We start from the raw sequence: 9,829 nt of genomic DNA, 5'->3' as shown, positions 1-9,829 counted from the left end.
GCAACCTAACCAATCCGACAAATTTCAATTAAAAAAAAAAGTAAAATCAAGCCTTATATTTGACCCTGTAACTTTCACAAACACTATAAAACCTCTACATGTGGGGTACTGTTATACTCAGGAGACTTCGCTGAACACAAATATTAGTGTATCAGAACAGTAAAATGTATCACAGCAATAATATCCTCAGTGAAAGTGCTGTTTGTGTGTGAAAAATGCAAAAAACTTCACTTTCACTGACAATATCATCGCTGTGATATGTTTTACTGTTTTGAAACACTAATATTTGTGTTCAGCGAAGTCTCCCGAGTAAAACAGTACCCCCATGTACAGGTTTTAGGGTGTCATAGAAAGTTACAGGGTTAAACACAGTGCTAGCAAATTAAATTATCTGGACTTTCGGCCTGGGTTGGCAGGCAGGTCCCTCAAATTGCAATCATTAAAATTACTTAATTAGGTAAAAATATTACATAAATACACATGTAGAATTTTAATATATATACATATTTATATATTTGACGTCTACGTGTATATTTATGAAATTATTTATGTAATTATGTATATGGACATATGTATATTTCGTATTGTTTTTATTTATTTATTTATACATATATATATATATATATCATTACATTCTAAGTATATTTTGATATAAATATATATATATATATATATCAAAATACTGTTAGAATAAAATTGCATATATAAATATTTTTTTATAATTATTAAAAATTATTTTTATTTTTTGTTATTTATTTTTATTAACATATTATTTGTATTTTATAATAATATATATATACCATATATATAGCAATTATATATATTGTATATATTTGTGTGTAATTTAAATATAAGTGTATTTTTATATTAATATACGTATATATAAATATAAAAATACACTTAATATGACATTATATATATGATACATATACATATATTATATATAGATATAATACATGTATATATATCATATATATATATACACATATTATTATTATTTTTTTTACACTGATTTTACACTTTTTTTTTTTAACTTTATTTTTTGGATTTTTCACTTGCAGGGAGACTGCCTGTCAGCACAGACAGTCCCCCTGCAGGCAGATACACAGACACCTATTGCGGTCATGTGATCGAGTGATCACATGGCCGCAGGGTCCTGATCTGCCGAGGGGGGACTGCCCGGGCAGACAGGCAACCCCCCTGGACCGGGTGGAGCACTGATCGCCGCCGTGGGACCGACGGCGATCAGGTAAGTAGCCCCAGACCGTTATGACGGTTCAGGACCGTCAGCGGTCCAAACGCATGTTTTACCGCTGACGGTCCTGAACCGTCAGCGGTCCTGAAAGGGTTAAGCAACCTTTATTCGCTCTGCGTGAGGAAATCCAGCATTGGTAAAATACCCATAGGAAAGCATTGCAGCAATGCTTTCCTAGGTTGAGTGCCTAATAATGCTCTAGGTGCGTTTGCTGCAAATGCACATTAGCAACCACCGTTGGGCGACGGCAAAGGGGGAGCAATGCCGACCCAGCTTCGATGGAGATTGGAGCTGGAATCGGATACGTACAGTAAAGGTTTATTAATCCTTTCAGTTTGTGTGGGTGGGTGCAAGGGAGGGGGGGGGGGTCAGAGGGAGCTATAGTGCTAGAAATACAACTTCGTATTCGGGGCACTATAGTACCCCTTTAATACATTGCTTCTTGATATTGTATATTGTCTTTATTATCGATACCCTGTAGCGATAAAGTGTCTCTTGCTGCTTTAATGGTATTTAGGACTTTACCTGAGGTGGTGCAGCTGCTTATACAGAATTTTTATTTTATATAATCATATTTATACTCCAATTTAACATTTTAGATAGTGTATTACTATAATCATGCTTTTTGTGAGGATTTTATTAGTGTGAATATATCACCCTCGTGCGCTTTTTGACTGATTATAAAATGACACAATAGTCTGGATGAGTTATAGGAGGAATCTGCAAGAACAAGGTGCAGAACACACGCCATCACACCCAAGAGAAAACAAGAGTATCACCCAGGTAGTCATCTTCATATCTTGCTTTAAGAGGACGTCTAGAGAACAGGGTGCTTGAAGTTAGCAAGGATTACATTTCAGTAGTATTTAGATTAAGACACATGCAGCATTGAAGAATCCAATAGAACTTCTTCAACTGAATGGCAAGGAAGATAAGAAATAAAATAGTCACTCCTGTCCGGCAAATTAAATAAGGAGGTGATATTTCGGGACGGTGGTGGGGCGGGGGATGGGGGGGGGTTAATGAAAGTGGGAAATGGGGAGCACTGTCGATTACATGCAGAGTTCAACTTGGATAAATTGCCAAAAAACTACTTTCCTTTCAATAGTTAGCAAATAGATTGTGATAAACAAAACCTAATGGCTAAATAAACACATTTATTAGAAAGATATATTTTTTTCCCTTTTTAAATCTTTGTTTTGTGCTTGTTTTGTTACAAAAGATTTATAAGGCTAAAAACACCCAGGCTTTTTATTTTTCTCTTTGTATTTACTTTATTTGTGCTAAGGATGATAAATCTTCCTGTTCCAGTCTATTCAGGGCTGTTTTTGCTGTTTCAGAGCATATTGATTCCTACAAATATCCTCTGTGATAAAGGCCATATCACCAACAAGCAGCTTAGGCCTATTGTCACCAGCAGATCGGCCACTCGCTGAGAACGTTCTTTACTTTGGTGAATAAATACAAAGGATTAAAACTGACATCGTCTCCGTCGAGGGACATTGTAAATCTATGTTAAACGTGCATAAATAGAAACTGATTTTTCTCATGCCAGCTAACTGGTATAAATTACTGTGCATCCAAATGATTCAAAAATAAAATTAGATAAACCATTTAAATAGAAATAGACACATGCATATTTCTACAAATACTCCCAGTTTAATTTAGAGAAAACCAGAATCTTATTAGAATGCCTCTTGTGTCTTTGTTTCTCGGATCAACAGATTGTTGTTTTTCTTTTTCTTTTTGTGTGCTTTTAACCCTGTGAGATAAATGAAAGAGAAATAGACAGGGATATCCACTGAAATGAAAATTAAATGTGAATTCAAATAGAATTTCATTCTAAGTCCAATATAGTGTGGCGGTTGCCGTTACCCTCACACAAAGGAAAAAGGATACCCACAAAGTGAGGGTCCAAAAGCCGTATTACTGGCCTTAGAGTGGCCGGATTTAACATATGACAAGAGAGAATCAAAGTCAGGAATAGCCAAGATCAGCAATACAGAGATACGGATACACGAAAAACAAGCCTGGTCAATATAATAGAAAAACACCGGTCAATATACAAGCCGAGTCAGAATATCAGAAATTCACCGGTCAATATACAAGCTGGGTCAGGATACCAGAAATACACATGGAGAGCAAAAAGCAGGTTGCATTCTGAGAACATACAGCAACTGAAATAGCCTGTCCGCTCAGAACTCAAGCTGGTTTTAGCTCATCTTGTGCCATTACAGAGAGAACATATCTGAAGCATATCAGACTGGTTCCACCCATACGCAAAGTCCAGATTTGAAATGCCAGCAAGTTCCCTCTGAATGAGAGACACAGCAGCCCCAGACGATAATTTCAGCCTTGTTAGGCTTCATCAGTGAGGCATAGCTGATATCTCTCTAGGCACTGTGAGCAAGGGGTCCACGTCTGGATTACCCTTTAAACTTATGGAGAGCAGAAATACACAGGTCAAAATACAAGTTGGGTCAGGATACCAGATAACAGGATCAAAACAAAGCAAAGGTCAAATATGGGAAATCACAAGAGAGTTGCCGGAGCACTGACCGTGTTACTAAACAGAAACCACAATAGGGTAATTAGTCAGTGCCTGAATAGGTTTTAAATAGGTTTACATGTGTTCTCAACAACATGGGGTCGCCTAGATGAGATGGTCCCTCATCTGCAATTTTATTTAAGGGAGCCGTTTGCGGGACCGTTGAGCGAGGAGGGGAGCGCATGGGCGTCAGGTACAGATATGTCTGTGACACATAGCCAAACTGGAAGCATAGCTGACTTAGAATATGTTATCAATTTGGATATTTTGACATTTTATTTGAAATTCACATAGAATTCTCACTTGAATGAATAACCCTGAGAGACATCTCTTTTAAATATTTTTTTTATTGTAATTTTAAAAAAAAGTAGGAAAAAAAAGAGAAAGGGCAAACAAGAGGGAAAAAAATGGAAAATGAGGAAACATATATCTTCATTCATAACCATTATTTTAAAAACAGCAATATATGTGAACACAACCCCAGTGAAAAACTATACAATTTAAAGCAAACCAGGACTTCCCAGTGTTTTAGGTGAAGTATCCAGGTAAATCCCCAAAGACTTCCTCTTGTCTTCAGCAAGTATATACAAATAGAATAGGGGATACTCTGCTAAATGCAAATCAAATAAAAAAAAAACATAGCATTTAACTGTGTGGGGACTAATAATAGTGTACAATCACAATTGGTCACTTTCCTTCTTTTTCTTTCCCTTTCTCCCTTTCCTTTCTTCTTTCTTTTCCCCCCCTTCTCTTCCCTTTTCTTTCCTTTTTCCTTTTTTTCTCTCTCTCTCCCTCTTTCTTTTTCTCCGTTTCTCCTGTCTTTTAGATCTATTTGTTCTAAAATTAAAATTAGAAAAAAAAATATTGATAAAAAATAAAATGAAAATAAAAATAAAAAAAATCCTTAATTTCCGAATCAGGGAAAAGTGCAATATTCCCCAAACACTCCAAAAATGAAGACAGAATTAAAATTAATTATTCCTTTAATTTTCAAAAAAGCTCCACAAATCAATATCCAAATTTAAACCGTAGGGTTGAAGTGTCTTTAACTTATTTATCCAAAAAGTTTCTCTTTGGGAGAGCTTCCTGGCTAAATCCCCTCCTCTCCAATATGGGTCCACATGCTCAATGCCCAGGAAAGTGAAACTTCGCCAATCAAATTTGTTACAAGTATTACAATGTAATGGTACTATATATTTGGTTGAATTTTTTCTAATATTGTTTTGAAGTTCTAATATTCTTTCTTTTAACTTTCTGCATGTTCTCCCCACATATTGCTTCCCACATGGGCATTGTAGCATGTACACCACATTCCTCGTATTACAATTTATATTAGATTTTATTTTGAATCTTTCTTTTGTAGTGAAGCTCATGAATTCTCTCTTTTGTACAAATTTTTGATTTTTACATGCTTTGCAGGAGTTACAAGGGTTAAAACCACTGATATTAGAGGTTGTACCTTTGCATGGAATTTTTAATGCATAACTGGGCGCTAATAGGTTTTTAAATTTTTTTTGTTCTCCTAAAGATAACTGGTGTTTTTTTCGGTAACACTTTACCCAAAATAGGATCCTGGCGTAAAATGTTCCAATGTTTGTTGAGAATCTTTTTTATTTTCCAATGTTGTGTATTATATTGAGTGGTAAAAGAAAAATTTTAGTTATTTTTAGAAGGATTATTTTATTTTTATTTTCATTTTCATTTTTATTTTAATTTTATTTTTTATCAATATTTTTTTTTCTAATTTTAATTTTAGAACAAACAGATTTAAAAGACAGGAGAAACAGAGAAAAAGAAAGAGGGAGAGAGAGAGAGAAAAAAAAGGAAAAAGGAAAGAAAAGGGAAGAGAAGGGGGGAAAAAGAAAGAAGAAAGGAAAGGGAGAAAGGGAAAAAAAGAAGGAAAGAAATTATTTATATATATTTTCAAGAAGATAGAGGCAAAAGTGCAATATAATGGGTCTCACCACTTCTCTATCACAGAGTGACCATTGTATTATAACTATATATGATGTCAAACTATATTATTATTTATGCACTTTATGTAACTTTTTATATATATGTTTTATGAACTGTATAATTATTAAAATCAGCACAACTATTTTTGATTGTATTTTATTAATGTAGTGCCATCCAGAGAATTATTCTAATTGCATTTCCTCCCCCCTTCCGTTTTGTCCATCTGCCCATACATGTTTTGAGCAAACGTATTAGAGAAAGAGAGGAAGACAAATGATTGCGACCCACTTCCGGGCTTCCGGGTTCGTGGAACGCAAGGTGGAACGTATGCGGCGCACGTGATGACGTCATCCGTTTTTTTGCCGCCAAAACGGAAATTGAATACCGGCCGAAAATCTTTAAACAATCAATAGGGGATGTATAAAAGGACTGTGGGAGGGATAGTTTTGATTGCTGCTATTATTACTATTGTATTTTATTTCACCAAGTCCCTGAGGAAGTCCAATCTAAGGACGAAACGCGTAGGACGTTTTCATGGTGACATGCTGTTTGTTTTATACTTAAATGTAAGTTATTAAAATACTTTTTAAATATACTCTGGAAGTGCACTACATTTTGTATATATTTTTCTCTTTTGAGCTATATATACCAATTCGCTGATGGATATGCGAGGAGGGACAACACAGTGGATATTGAAGAAAAAGATATCATTCAAGGCTGTTTTTACACCAAAAATTTGTGAGTGACCAATTGTGATTGTACACTATTATTAGTCCCCACACAGTTAAATGCTATGGTTTTTTTTTTATTTGATTTGCATTTAGCAGATTATCTCCTATTCTATTTGGTTATAACCATTCTTTTGTTAGTTTTTTTCCCCTATAGGAAGTTTTATTTTTCTCTCTTCTCCATTGAGAAACACTTTTTATCTTTTTTTTTAGGGACATTAATTGAAAAATTGGAAACTGTTTAGCAATGCAGGAAATGTTATTATAATCTTAGTCTCTATAGTCCCTAATGTCATATTTCATTTATATCTAAAATGTTTTATGTTACCTTACATATGTATATGATCTCTTCAGTTTTTATGTCAATCTATGGATTTTCACACACAGTATTGGGACTGATACAGCTGATTGCCATAATGTTGGAGTCTACAACCTATGGTTTTTTTTCACTAAGCAGAAGGTCATAGTTAATGAAAATATTATAAAAAAGTGTGATACAGGTAAAACATCTGTGAAATTATATTTCAGAAGTACAGGCAATCTCCAATTGCTATCCAAGTAAACAGAAGCTGCCGCTCTGGGTGTACAAACAAGCATCAGACAGAAATTAGACAGGAAAAAGAACTCAGGGGACAGGCTGTTACTATGACTAAGATATTACTTGCTGCTAAACCCTTTTTAAGGTGAAATAAATGCTGGAATTATGAATATAAGGTTTCTAAGACAGGAATAGAACAATGTATTACTTATCTTTATTGTTTAGCCAGGAATAATGAAATACCACGAACGAGAAAACAAAAAGAGTTTACAAGGTTAATGTAAACTGGTAGATTAGTAAAGGTAGGAACACATAGACTCAATAGAAAAAAAAACATGTGAAGAACTGCAGAAGTAAGGATAAATAAAAACAAAGTTGGGTCAAAACTAAAGAGCATAAATTAACACCAGAACATGTTCTATAGAAGGCATTCAAGGGCATAGTAGGGGCAATAACGCTAATAATGCCGGTTTACATTGGGTTATATGGTAACAGTGAACATCATTAATAGACACTGGCAAGCAGCAGAGGGGTGAAGACTGGAATTCATAAAAATATATGAACTGGTCTTCGTGATAGCAGGTCATGTGTCACAAAAGAATTGTCAAACATGAGTACGGAATGTTAGAACTTGATGGATTTTTAACTTTACGAACCACTTCACTCCCAGAGTCTAGTATAAACATTATTACTTTCATGTACTTTGCAGATTGAAATTTAGTTCATAAAGCCTCAGTTCCTTTCATTTGTACTCTAAGAATGATTACTAGCCCGTAGAGGAGCACATTTCTCTGCAAGAACCACTGGGCACTGATTTAACACCTGAAAGTTTCAATGGGTCATATCATTCCTACAGGGAGGTTAGGAGTCAGTTGACTCTACCATTTCACTTTTAGCATTACATTAGCAGCCCAGAAAGTGATAAATATTGTAATAGCAGTTTTAAAGTTTAAAACTACTATATCAGTTTTAAATTTTAGACAAATATATTTTAACTGTATTTAATGTAGACATTATGTAGGCATTATGCTTAAATGCAAATATTATTTCTACATTCTCTTGCTGCTTTTAGTAAGCTGTACTGCAAGTAATGCCCTGAAGGTCCTTACAAGTACCTGTAAGCAAACTATTTGACCATTTGTATATATTGATTTTCATCAAGCCTACTATACATACTTAAAATTGTATTTTTGCTTTTTATTAGCATTTCACACTCTGTATGAAATATTGCAATATAAAGGGCACTGCATACTGTCAAAAGCTTTTAATTTTCCAAATATTTAATAAAGGCTTAACAAATAAATAAAAAAAAATATTATTGTGTACATTTAGATAAATTAAATGTAAAAAAAAATATTTTTACATTTGTCTAAAAGGCAATATATACACAAAATTGCTGTTTTATTAAATGCTTATAAGCTAGCTATGCATTCCTAACTTCAAATAAATGTTAGGCTAAAACATTTTTTATCAAAAAGTGCTCAATAGTGAAAGGGTTAAAGCTAAATAATAAACCATATGACCATGACACTGATTTAATATTTTTGGATACTCTACTTTAAAATGATTGATTTGAAAAAATATGTGAATATAGTAATATTTAGATTTTATATATACATTTGTGTTTGAGGCAACATTGAATATGATTAATGACTGTGTGATAGCGTAACCTGCAATAGGAAAAGCCGGTTTAGGTGTTCCGAAACCGACGTTTACGGTAGGCCAGTAAATAAAGTGGGCCCACCTTATTGGAATGCAATAAATAAAGGGAGTGGAGGGATATATGACAACTGTCGTTTAAAAATTCTGGGAGTAGACTAAGAAGTCTAGAAATGAAGGCTCTACCTTATGGGATGATTCTCATTGCAAAATTAAGGGAGCCCAGCAGAGATTGTAACTCCTTGCGGTTACAGGACCCGATTTGAATATATTGGTCGATACTTTGAAGGATGGTATTAGCTTTTTCTTGCGGGAGGCTGGCTACCATAGCCACAGAATTAAGTTGAATGCCCAGGAAATTAATGACAGTGTCAGGACCTTCCGTTTTTTTTGGTAGAGACTGGAACCCCTAATGTTTGGAATAGTTTAATTGCTTTACATAGATTTCTTTGGGGGGGGGGCAGAATTGCTTTCAATAAATAAAAAATCGTCCAGATAGTGGATTACTGTATGGCAGCGGCATGTATTCAAGAGGAGCCAACACAAGGTCTCTGCGAATGTGTCAAATATTTTAGGACTGCTTTTTGATCCAAAGGTAAGCCTTGTGTAAAAATAGTACAGGCCATTCCATTTGATACCATGCAGATGCCATAAAGACGGATGAATGGGTAACAACTTAAAAGCATTAACAATGTCAGTTTTGCTAAGCCAGGTCCCTATGCCTGCTGTAATGATCACATCTATGGCATTGCCAATTGATGTATACTGGAGAGAAAACTCTTATGAGGGAATCAAGGAGTTGAGACTAGGGACTACAGAGAAGTGTGGTGCAGAGAGATCTATGATCAATCTCTGTTTTGCCGAGTTCTTCCCAGTGATCAGACCAATAGGGTTTGTCCTCCAGTTGGAAAATGGAGGTTCCGTAAAAGGCCCTAATAAGAACCCTTGGCCCAATTTGTGTTGTAACAGTATATATACCACTTTGATATCAGCCATGGCTGATTGAATGTTGTTGCACTCTACTATACCTGCTGGCATGTGAATAATGCCCGTATGGAAACCATGCGTATATCCTGTTATTAAAAATTCAACCAGGTGTGTGGAAGGATGTGTGGACAGAAAGCTAGCAAGTGCACCAACATTTA

Source organism: Pelobates fuscus, chromosome 10 (genome assembly GCF_036172605.1).
Source record: "Pelobates fuscus isolate aPelFus1 chromosome 10, aPelFus1.pri, whole genome shotgun sequence".
In the NCBI taxonomy this organism is placed as follows: Eukaryota; Metazoa; Chordata; class Amphibia; order Anura; family Pelobatidae; genus Pelobates; species Pelobates fuscus.
Note: the sequence above shows the minus strand (reverse complement) of the source record.